Source organism: Bubalus kerabau, chromosome 16, assembly GCF_029407905.1.
Source record: "Bubalus kerabau isolate K-KA32 ecotype Philippines breed swamp buffalo chromosome 16, PCC_UOA_SB_1v2, whole genome shotgun sequence".
In the NCBI taxonomy this organism is placed as follows: Eukaryota; Metazoa; Chordata; class Mammalia; order Artiodactyla; family Bovidae; genus Bubalus; species Bubalus kerabau.
Genome location: NC_073639.1, coordinates 66,338,747 through 66,351,400, shown reverse-complemented (window position 1 = coordinate 66,351,400; position 12,654 = coordinate 66,338,747). Strand labels below are relative to the sequence as shown.

The 12,654-nt window shown below is 41.2% G+C and overlaps 1 protein-coding gene across 1 annotated transcript in view; it reads right to left on the bottom strand.

Moving 5' to 3' along the window:
• The window catches only part of NAA25 (N-alpha-acetyltransferase 25, NatB auxiliary subunit), a 174,884-nt gene that overhangs the window by 28,261 nt on the left and 133,969 nt on the right, over nucleotides 1–12,654 (bottom strand). The window lies entirely within an intron of this gene.

Genomic DNA, 12,654 nt, shown 5'->3' with positions numbered 1-12,654 from the left:
GGGAGTCAATTGTGTATAAAGAGAACACCAAGCATGTATTACATAACATTATCCATTCTGTGCAAGACACTGTGCTATATACTTTACATTAATTCTTAATCATCCCAGCTACCCTATCAGACCTCCATCCTGTCCATGAAGAACTAGAGATCAGAGAGTTTTGCCCTAGAACTGGACTGCATTCTGCCCAAGGATGACAGAGTCTACATCCTCTACTACCTCATGAGCCTCTTCCTTTGGTAAAAAAAAAAAAAAGTGAGAGGGAAGACAACTGATATACCCTTAATTGCCCAGGATGTGACTTCCTTCTCAGTGACTCTAATGAAACAGAAGCCTTATAAATCAATGTTGAACTCTATCATGAATTTGCCACACTGTGTAGTTATTATTGATGAAAGAATCCTTTCCCTTATTACATTCTGCCATCATGGAGTGATAGGTTTATGCCCTTTTCAGCTCTGAGGGCCCAGATCACCTTAGGTTCTCAGGAAATGTTGACCAAGTGAATGACTTCACCAGAGCCAACCCTAAAATAAGATGGTAATGTAACTGGATACTCTTGCTAGTTCCTAGACAGAGCACAACTGAAACCTTTCTCAGGTGCTGTGTTGCTACAGGTTAAGTATTCTCAGCCTTGGGAAAGTTTCCGAGCATCAGTTTTTGATGGTACAATTGCTGAATCCCTCTTCTAACTGCCCACTCCTATGTGAGTGGGAAAAAAGCAAACAAAAGAAGGGTAAGACCTGGTTTAGGCTTTCAAGAAGCTGATGCTAATTACTTTTGGTGGAACAAAACCAAACTTCAGAGCAAAATCCAAATTCAAGCCTTCAGTTATGTAAATTTACAGACCACAAGATTTGCTGGTAATCAAATCTCTAGACATTGTATCGGAGAAGGCAATGGCACCCCACTCCAGTACTCTTGCCTGGAAAATCCCATGGATGGAGGAGCCTGGAAGGCTGCAGTCCATGGGGTTGCTAAGAGTTGGACATGACTGAGCGACTTCACTTTCACTTTTCACTTTCATGCACTGGAGAAGGAAATGGCAAACCACTCCAGTGTTCTTGCCTGGAGAATCCCGGGGATGGGAGAGCCTGGTGGGCTGCTGTCTATGGGGTCACACAGAGTCGGACACGACTGAAGTGACTTAGCAATAGCAATAGACATTGTATGCCAGGTCAAGATTCATGTGAAAGCACACTATTAGTTGGTAGTGGCTTTGAGAACAAGGGTGAAACTGGGTAACTGAAGGCCTCCAAAGGTAAACCTGTCATAGAGACTTCTGAAAAAGATGTGGAGGATTTCTGCTGAGAAGCACTCCAGTGCAGAACAGAAGTGGTAACCTTCCTAAGTGCACAGGCTGATGAGTATAATAAAACCTAGTAAGCATCAGTTTTTTAAAAAAAAACTGAAGAAATAGAAGGGAATCCTGATTTAGGGTAATTATGCTTAGGTAACTTAAAGGTGTCCTTTAAAAACCAAAAGTCAGGTAGATAATTGAGAATCAATCAATAAAACCTATTTAGGATTTCACAATATTTGACAACAAAATTTAGCAAATACAGAAGCTGTATAGATTATTTTAAAATTTTTAGTTGCTGTCTTTACAATCAACCCTCACATTTACAAGACCACGTTAAAGGCAGGAAACAAAGGTTAGGACAGCTCTTTAAATAAACTTCTTCTGAAAGAATGATAAAAAAAATGAACAGATTTATAAGTTGTCAGGTGAATCTTAAAATGCATGGAAACTCCACAGTCTGGGCATTGAAGGCCAAAGCTCTTTAGGGTAGACTATAGGAGAGAAGTGACCAGTTTTAATGTGTGCAGGAGAGAGAAGATAGGGTAACTCGCTTTGGAAATCTCCAGGTTCAAGGTGCAGTGTTCTGTATTTTGTGTGACTCTGCTAAGTACACTCTCTGGCCCATTTAGTTTGGGGGACTCTGAGAAATGCCTGCTTACACTTTCCAATAATCTGTGTTGGCAGTGACTCATGACCTAGCCAGTTGCTGCCCCAGCAAATTCTGACAGTGACTTCTTGCTATCCTTTATCTGCCTTCCCTGGGTGGCTGTTGTCCTCCCTGTGCTCCCTGTGGCCAGTGAGGATCGAAGCCCTTCCTTAGCTTTGCAAAGCATAGCCACGTTCAGGCTCTGGGCTGGCAGGGAGGGAGGAAGAGGGAAATTACAGTGAAATTTTGATGTAGCCAGTATTAACACTCACAGGGAGACTTGGATAGGTTCTCTCTTTGGATATCCCTAACTTGACCTCTGTTCTTGTTCATGTAAGAGTGCTTTTGGGAATGTCCTCATAACCTGAAATCAAATTCCACTCTCTTCTCTGGGCCCAGCTGAAGGAAAAAAAAAAAGATTTATAAACACAGGTGATATCATCAACCTCACAGGGATGCGATTCTGCACAAAATAAAGTTTTATATTAGTTTGCAAAATTATTTGAAAACGTATTAAAAATTAAAAAAAAAAGCCTTCTTGTGTTTACTAACATAAGTTCAGAGTACAATTTTGGTGTTTCCTTTGGGCAAATGCGCTCATCAAAAGGTTTTCTCAAAACCCAGAGCAGGTTTCCTTCAAGGATGTTACAAATGTCTGACTCTTTAAAAATAAAATTCCCCATGCTTCTGGACATTCAGTTTTAAAATTCTGTGCAGGAGGGAAGAATAGGAAAGACCAATCCAATACCACTTTGGTTATTCAATAAAATTATGAAAGTCTTACATAGGAGGTTATGTAAGGAGGCTATGCCGGAATGAAATACATGAGGGTAACGAATCACTCTGTGAATAACACAGCCATGGTGACTCTTCTCTCAGGTAGAAAATATTTTTTTAAATATTTAAAAAGAAAACATCAGATGTGGAATCATGACTGACCAAGTGTTTGCAACCTCATGCCTATTTCATTGCTATAAAATATCTTCCTGGCCAATCTAACATCAGGCCTCTGATTCCCCAGACTGATTTTACTGCCAGCCTGGAGTTCAGGAACTCGCATTGCCCCTCTCACCCCCAGGGCTCCCTGGACCCTGCCCCCATTATCTAGGGCAGAAAATTTGGTGGAACATTAAAGGATTGTGACAATTGCAACCTCCTGTCCGTTTCCAACCACTGTCTCCCATGACTTTTGAAAACAAGTATTTCCTCATATTGATATGTCTAAGAGGAAGAACCTCTGTCCTCACTACATACCGTGGTAACTTTCCACTCTGGGCTTTTGACCATAGCCTTGTTTCCACTGAATGACCTTCCCCTTCCCTTCCCCTAAGAAGTTCATAAATGTCACAGCTCCAGTGAGGCTCTTGAAACTGCTCCTGCATACCTCCATTTTTTGAAAATGAAAACATGGGTTCCCTTTGAGGATACTCTTAGGAACAGCCTATAAGGAAGTCAGCCTGAAACAGATCATCAAGTGGTTGTTTTCTGTAGAACAAGGAGCATATATGCATCCTTATGGTCAAGTGAAGTTTCCAAGGTACCTGGAGAGTGAGAAATGTGTTTTTACTCACGGAACATGTTCTTAGAATCTCAAATTCTGGACATACTCTTGTGTTGGCAGGGAAACGGAAAGAAAACCATGTAGCATACAAAAGGAATAAACTCCAAAACTACAATTTCTCCCAGTAAAGCATTTTCAGTCATCTAATAATCACGAGCTGGCTGCAGATGATTTCACATGAAAAGTAGAAACAAAAAAGGCATAATGTCAGTGCCAGGCAACGGGAGAAAAAGCTGCTCTCCCTCATGTCTTCCACTGGCCAAACCATCTTTATCTACCTAAAGCCATCCTTTACCATTCCATGGATAAATTAGGTCACTATAAAAATACAGAAATGAAAATAAATATGCCAAATAAAGCAAAAGGTACCGATTAATTCTTTGCTTTTTAAAAATGAGAATGCATTTCAACTTTGAGGTAACTGACCTTCATGATCTAAGGAAAGCTCACAGACAGAAGTCTCTATTGGAGAACTTAAACTGCTGCACTAAGATTATATACATATGTTAAATTCCCCAACTACTGAGTCTGCATTGAAGAATTTACATTTTATATAATCTATTAGTCTTACACTAGAGTTTTTCCAAGAACAGATACCATTTTTAATCAATTTTATTGTCCCATTTGCTGTCTTTATAACAGCTAATAACAGCTATAACAGTATATAACAGCTATAACAGTTGTGTTTCCAAAACAACTCAAGCATTAAGAGAAAAGAATAGGATTGCTTTCCTAAGCACTGTCAGAACTCCCTTCTTCTCCTTGGAGCTAAGAGCATGAGTGCTGTATAGGCTTCAGGTCTTGTGTTCTTCAAGCCTAACAAATCCAACCAGGAAAAAATTTCTGAGAGTGAAAAACAGCCTTTTCATAAAGGATAATATTGCCTTTCTTCTGATTGAGGGGGCTTTCATATTCCACGTTCCCAAGTCCCAAGTGTTACTTTTTGGCTGATTGGTCTGAGATGTGGAACTTCACTAACTTCAGGCCTGGGTTTCCTCCTCAGTTGGATAACCACACAAAGGGTTCTCAACCACAGAGCGTGACTGGGAGATTCAGTTAGATCACATAAGTGATGGTATCTAGTGCAGTACCTGGCATACAGCAGGTGCTCAAATAAATGCTGAGATAATCTAAAATCAAATGTGATGATGGATGTAAGACAGTATTGTTAATTCTAAGCTATTCAGCAATGATATGATTTAGCCACTATCAAGTCATCATACTGAATTTCCTTTACATCGATGGCATTCTGACCTAGCAGATCACCATCTGCAAACGTATTCTATTTCCCCTACTCACTCGTACATCTCTGGGGCTGAGGCACAAGATCTGGCTAGTGTGGCAGTCACTGCCTTGGGTGCAGTTATGGGTAAGAGTGATGGGGACTTTATTGTTTTTCTCAAGATCATGGTGGCATTCAAAGTAATCTTGTTTATTGGATTCTAATCAAGGACTCCAGCTTCCTCCCTCTTTTGACTAACCTCAATCTTTAGCATGTAAATGGCTCAGGACAGCTTGCTCCCCAAGCTTGATGCTTTCTACGGACGTCTAATTTTAATCAGAAAAGGAGACTTGTTGCCGCCGCCTCTAATCACACATTCATTCAGTCATTCATTCAGCTGCTGCTACTGAGTCTTCATCCATGAACTGTTCTATTACTGTGGAAATGGTAGTCAATAAGATAAAGTCTCTGATCCCATGAAATTTTTATTATTTTTTTTGAAAATTTTAAAACTTACAAAACTGACACAAATAAACAGAAAACTACACAATGTGCCAGGCTGTGATGTGTGTGATGGAATGCCATGAATGCAAAGGGAACAAGAGTGATGCTATTAGCGTAGAATGCTATTTCAGGCCAACAGTCAGAGAAGTCCTGTCTGATAAGGTGATGCTGGAGGAGAGACATGCAGAAAATGAGGGAAGAAGCTCGGGTATCAGGGGGAAGAGCAAACCAGGGGGAGGGAACTCTAAGTGAAAAGGCCTTGAAATAGGAGCATGCCTGGCTGTTTGAAGAACAGCACGGAGGTCAGTATATCTGGACACAGTGAGCATCACAGAGAGTAGTGTGCAGGCTGAGAGGAGACCAGACACATGAAGACTTGGGAAGGAATTATGTTTTTATTTCAGCGGAGATGGGAAGCAGGGAAGGGTTTTAGCAAAGGAGTAAACAGAGCTGAGAAGCACTGAAGGATAACCCCATCTGCTATGGCAGTCAGGAACAGGCAGGGACAGGGGAAAGGCAGAAGCGGAGAACCCTTCGAGACTCCTGTGATTTGCCAGGTGGGCAATATTGGAAGCTTTTAGGAGGATGGCTGTAGTGACAGTGATGAGAAGAGGCTGGAATTTGGGTATACTGTAAGGTAGAGCCACAAGATGGAACAGACAGAGTGAGAGACAGGCAGAAAGGAAGGATGGTTCCAGTAGCTTTCCCTGAGCAACTGCAAGAAGAGAGTTGCCCTTTGTTGAGATGGGGATGAGTGTGGAGAAAGCATGCACCAGACACATTCAGTTTGAGATGCCCATTAAACACCCACATGGCCATGTCAGCTTTGCAGTAAGATGATTGAGTCTGGAATTCAAGAGAGAAGTCAGCCAGACTTCTCTATATGTGATGGTTGTCAGTGCTCAGATGATATCCCAAGCAATGGGACCAGGTGACACTGCCAAGGGAGCAAGTACAGCTAGAGAAGGGAAGAGACCCGAGGACCCAGTGAGGACTAAGCCCCAAGGTGCCCTCTGTGTAGATGGTGATGAGATGAGGAGAATTCAGGAAAGTGAGAAAAATATTGGCCAGTGTGGTAGGGGTACCACCAAGAGAGTGTGTTGCCCTGAAAACGAAGAGAACAATGTATTTCTAGAGGACTTTTACTCTACAAATGGTACAGTGCAGGGCCCTGTAGGGCTCCTGGGCACAAGGCCTTGGTGTCCCCCATTGCTCTGATGACAGGAAACAGCCTTCTGTCAGCTTCCATGACCTTCCCTGAGTTCCAATGGACAGATTCGAACAGTTGCTTATTAGGGAAGGGTGGGAATGAGAGACCAAGGAAAAACAGTCAAGAGCAGCCTTGGGGAAAGGTCCTGTTTCCCCATCAAAGGATACATACAACAGTATCTTTGAGCTATTTTGAAGATACTGAAGCCCTCTCGAGGTGGGGGAAGTTAATGATTAATGATGGCATATTGCCTATAGCATGTAGACACCAGATGAGTTGGACCTGAAGGTCAATGATGTGGACTCCTACCTACCTCACTGTCAACCCACCAGAAGAATGCCCGTGAGCTGATCATGCCCTCTTTGAACAATTACTATAAAGCTTGTCACTATCTTCCCAAGTTAGGACACTTGGTATTGAGGGCATTAGCTCACTGTGTTCCCCTTTGCCTGCCAAAGCAATAAAGCTTCTCCTCTCTACTTCACCCAAAACTCTGTCCTTGAGATTTGATTTGGCATCAGTGTACAGGGAAGCTGAGCTTTCAGCATCACAAACTCAGGGCATCTACGAATTCTCTTGGCCCTACCTTCAATACATACCCAAAATGTAACCCATTACCACCACTTTCAACTCTCCAGTGCACTGCAAATTACCATCACCCCCTCCTAGACAACTTCAAAAGTTTTTAACTGGTCTCGTCTCACACAAGAGCCTATTTTCCACCCAGCAGACAGTTATTCTTTTAAAAAGTAAGTCAGAACACACCCATTACCTGTTTTGTTTCTGTTTTTTAACTTTTTATTTTGTATTGGGGTATAGCAGATTAACAATGCTGTGATAGTTTCAGGTGAATAGGAAAGGATTCAGTGGTACATATACATGTATCCATTCACCCTCAAACTCCCCTCCCATCCAGGCTGCCGCATAACATTGAGCAGAGTTCCATGTGCTATAGCAGGTCCTTGTTGGCTACCTATTTTAAATACAGAAGGGTGTACATGTCCATATCAAACTCCCTAACTATCCTTTCACCCCCAACTTTTCCCCTGGCAACTATAAGTTCCTTTACAAAGTCTGTGAGTCTGTTTCTGCTTTGTAAGTTCACTTGTATCATTTTAGATTCCACATAAAAGGGATGTCATATGATATTTCTCCTTCTCTGACTAATTTACTTCTTTCAGTTCAGTTCAGTTCAGTCACTCAGTCATGTCTGACTCTCTGCGACCCCATGGACTGCAGTACGCCAGGCTTCCCTGTTCATCATGACTCTTTCTAGGTCCACTCATATTGCTTAAAGGACACATATTATCATTTAAATGCTGCTGGTAGGTCCATAGCCTGAGGGCCCCATGTTGATCATTTGATTTGACAATGGAGAGTTGTTTATCCACTGACATCCCGGAGCTGGCAGTTTGGATGGATGCATGGGGGTGAAAGCTTATTCCAGTGGAGTCAAAATGCAAAAGATGGGCCCAAAACCATTTGTGAAGGTGTCCAACCTCTTTAGTATCCAGAGAAATGCAGGTTATCTAGCCGTAGACAGATATCACTATACACTCACAAGACTGATAACAGAAGAAGGAAAATTCCAAGTATTACCGTGGAACAGTGGAAACTCTCATCAATTGCTTTAGAAATGTAAACTGGCATGCCACTTTGAAATAGCATATACTGAATACCCTTGACCTTTCTACCCTGACATCTGCATCCTCTTACTAGATAATAATGGACACAGAAGCATACTTCACAGTATTCCACAAGAACTCCACGTTGTATTCACAGATAATACAATGGATGTTAAACTGTGACAGATCCACACAGAGAATACAGGAGCAGAGCAATGGAAAGGAATGAACCACAGTGGCACACAAAAGCACCTAGTAAGCTTAAATACTACTGTGGAACTAAAGAGGCTGTACATTAACACTGCATTCATCTGGCTTCATATCAAGTGAAGAGGGAAAATGGGAAGCACTTCCAAAAGGTCAAAATAAGGGTCTACAGAAGCCCCCTCCTCCATAAAAGCAGTGGTAACACGGGCAAAAACAGTCACAATCAACTTTTTTCAAGTGTGGAAACTGTCTAAGTCATAGAACAACAGAACAGCTGAATCTTGGTGAGAGCAGTGAGGTGTGTGAACTTTTAACTACCCTACTCCCATAGCCTTCTCCTCAGGTGCCCACGAGTCATCTCAAGTACAGCTCAACTGCATCATCTCAACTGCAATGGCTGTGAAAACAGGCAGCCTGGTAGAATGGACAGAACAGTCTGGGAGCTCCCTCAAAAGCCTACCCATAGCATTACTACTAGTTTGCGTGTCTGGCAGGCTCCTGGAGAATCCCCATTCAGGAAACTTGTATTCCTATAAACCTCATAGGAGAAAGCGTAAGGCAAAAGTTTCACAGCACTGGGTTTGGCAAAGGTTTCTCAGCTATGACACCAAAAGCACAGGCGACAGAAGAAAAACAGACAAAATGGACTTTAGGAAAATATTTAAATTTTGTGCATCCAAAATTACTATATATTCACAGAGTGAAAAGGCCACCCACAGAATGAGAGAAAATAGTTGCGAATCATATATCTGATAAGGAACTACTATCCAAAATACACAGCGAAAACTCCTAAAACTCAACAACAAAAACCCAAACAGCCTGATTCAAAACATGGGCAAAGGACTCAAATGGAAATTTCTCCAAAGAAGATACACAAATGACCTTTCGCATATGAAAAGATGCTCAATGTCACTCATCCTTAGGGCAATGTCAGGCTAAACTACAATGAGATACCACCTCATATCCATTAGCATGGCCACTACAAAAACAAAAGAAAACAGAAAAGAACAAGTGTTGGAGAGGAGGTGGAGAAAACTGGAACACTTGTGCCCTACTGGTGGGAAGGTAAAATGCTACAGCTGCTGTGGAATGGTATGGTAGCTCCTGAAAGATATTAAAAATAGAATGACCATGTGATCCAGCAAGTTCACTTCTAGGTATAAGCCCAGAAGGATGCAAAGCAGGATCCCAAAGAGAGATTTGTATGTCCATACCTGTAATGTTCAGAGCAGCATTATTCACAACAGCTAAAATGTGGAAGCAACCTGAGTGCCCACAGAGGGGTGAATGGAGAAGCGAAAGGTGGGCTATACATACGATGGAATATTATTCCCCCATAAAAAAGAGGAAAGTCTGCAAACTGCCACAACATGGATGGATCTTGAGGACATTATGCTAAGTCAAATAAGCTGGTTAAAAAAAGATAAACACTATATGATTTCACTTAAATGATTTACTTGAGGAGTAAAATCATACAGAGAGAAAGTAGGATAGTAGTTGCTAGGGGCTGAGGGAAAGCAGACTGGGGATTTTTATACTTAATGAATATAGGCTTTCTTTTTTACACAATAAAAAACAGTCCTGGAGATGGACAATGGTAATGCTAGCACAACAGTTAACAGCACTAAATACCATTGAAGTATATACTTAAAAATGATTAAGATGATATATTTTATGTTCTGAATGTTTTAACAGAATAAAAAAATCAGAGAGAAAGCTGAAATAATTTTCTCTAAGAGATAACCATTGAGAAAATGAAAAAGCCCACAGAATGGGGCAAAATATTTACAACTTATATACTTGATGGGAGACTAACCCCAAGAAATATTAAGAACTCTTACAACTCAAAAAGAAAAAGACACCCTGTTTAAAAAAGGCAAATGATGTGAATAGACACTTATCCAATGAATATATAAATGAGTAATAAGAATATGAAAAACTGTGCAAAACCACTAATTATTAAGGAAGTGCAAATCACAGCTACAATAAGATACCCCCTTACTTCCACTAGGATCACTGCAATCAAAACGGCAAATAACAAATTCCAGTGATGATGTGGGAAAACAGGTGAAATAAGCCAGTCACAGAAGACTACAACTATAATACAGTGTTCCATTGCTATGGACTGTCCAGAATAGACAAAAATCATAGAGACAGAAAAGGGAGTAGTGGTAACCAGGGGCTGGAGGGAGCTGATAATGCAGAGTGACTATGAATGAACAGGGGAGTTTTGTTTTGGCATGAGGAAAATGTTCTAAAATTGCTTGTGATGATGACTGCATACCTTTCTGAACACACTACAAACCTCTCAACAGTACACTCTGAAGGATGAGTATTCTGGTATATGACTTTATATCTTAATAAAGCTGTTATTAAAAGATAACTAAACTAAAATAACATAATTTTGGGAAGCACACATTTAGAAAGCAAAAACAATTAAGAAGGTGAAGAAGTAGTTACCATAAAGACAAGATAATGATCTCACTGAAGCAGGAAGGCATGTGATTGGCAATGGCACATAGATGACTTCTATGAAGCTAAAACAGATCACCTCACCAGAGTTGTACTTACACAGCTATTTCTCTCTCCCCTTCTCCCTCCTTTCCTATTTATCTCTTTTTCAGTAAAATGCACACAACATTAAACAACCATCTTAACCATTTATAAGTGTACAGTTCATTGGTATTAAGTTCATTCATACTGTTGTGCAACCATCATCAATATCCACTTCCAGAACTTTTTATCCCAAAATGAAAGTCTGCGCCCATCAGACAAGAACTCAGCATTCCTCTATTACCCCACCCCAGGTCACATCTATTCTGCATGTCTCTGCATGTCTCCTATTTGTGGAATTTCATATATGTGAAATCACATGATGTTTGCCCTTTTGTGTCTGGCTTAACTGTTTTCATTCCACTAATTCACTGATTAGCACATTTATGTTTTATGCATATTTTGTGACTGTGTTAGGAGTCAAAATTAAAAACTTCAGAAAATAAAGGCGTGATACTGTTTTGATGTTCAGACCACCTACCCCTTGTTGCAGACTTCAGTATAAGCTGACCCCTCCCCACTGCCTCCTCAAAACGGTTCTCTCCAGGTTATTTGAGATGGTGTCTCCCAGGCTTGAAGTTCTAAAAATTCCCACCAAATAAAGCATACCTCAACTTTAAAAAAAAAAAAAAACAACTTAGAATAGAATGTCTCTACACTCTTTCAAAGAATTTCACTGTAAAACAGAGAAAAGGAGAAACTAGATGGTGACTGGAAAGTGCTGTGCACTGAGAGGGATGGTTTTATAAAGGTGAGAAATTACAGCAAATAGTAAAACTGGATCCAGCAGACAAACAGATGCCCAAGATGTAAAAGAGAGAAGGGAAAAATGTAAGAGTGAAGTCCATGAGAAATTAAAAGGGAAGGACACCCCACACACAAGTAAAAGGATTGGTCTTAGACTGGAGCAAGGACAATTTATTCACGATAGTGGGGGGAACATTTAGATACAGGTGGTGGACTCAGCTAGTGTTTATATGTGGAGGCATTCTTTTGATTGCTTCTATTAATATTTTTCTCAGTGAAATATGAGGCCAGAAGAAATTAGGAGAGTGAACTGAACAGCAAAATGTAGAAAGAAGTACATTTTGAGATCATGTCTGTGCCAACATGGTTTTTGTGGGTTTTTCTGAAGACATTTACAGATATTCAGGGCAGGCACGAAGCCAAGTAGAAACACAGAAGATACAGCAAATGAGACACCACAGCAACCATACCTGGGAGCTATTTATTCATTCAATAATTCTTGTTCGTCTACTCTTGGACATGCATTCTTCTAGATCTAGGAGAGTGTATAAGGAGGAACAAACAGAAGTGGCCACTGAACACATGGAAGTCATATATGAACACAGGGTAGACTTCAGGATTCCTAGTCTTCAACAGCAGAGAAGGCGATGGCACCCCACTCCAGTACTCTTGCCTGGAAAATCCCATGGATGGAGGAACCTGGTAGGCTGCAGTCCATGGGGTTGTAAAGAGTCGGACAAGACTGAGTGACTTCACTTTCACTTTCATGAAATGGAGAAGGAAATGGCAACCCACTCCAGTGTTCTTGCCTGGAGAATCCCAGGGATGGGGGAGCCTGGAGGGCTGCGTCTATGGGGTCGCACAGAGTCAGACACGACTGAAGCGACTTAGCAGCAGCAGCAGCAGTCTTCGACAGGCATAGTCTTAAGATACTGCTATGCCAGGACCAGCCCAAGAACGGTAATAGGTCTGGAGATGCTTACCACCAAGGTTCCCATGATAACTGCACAAAGGCGAGACTGCTCTGCTGGCATCTCCCATACACACTTTTAGTGTCATAAATACACACTGTGTTA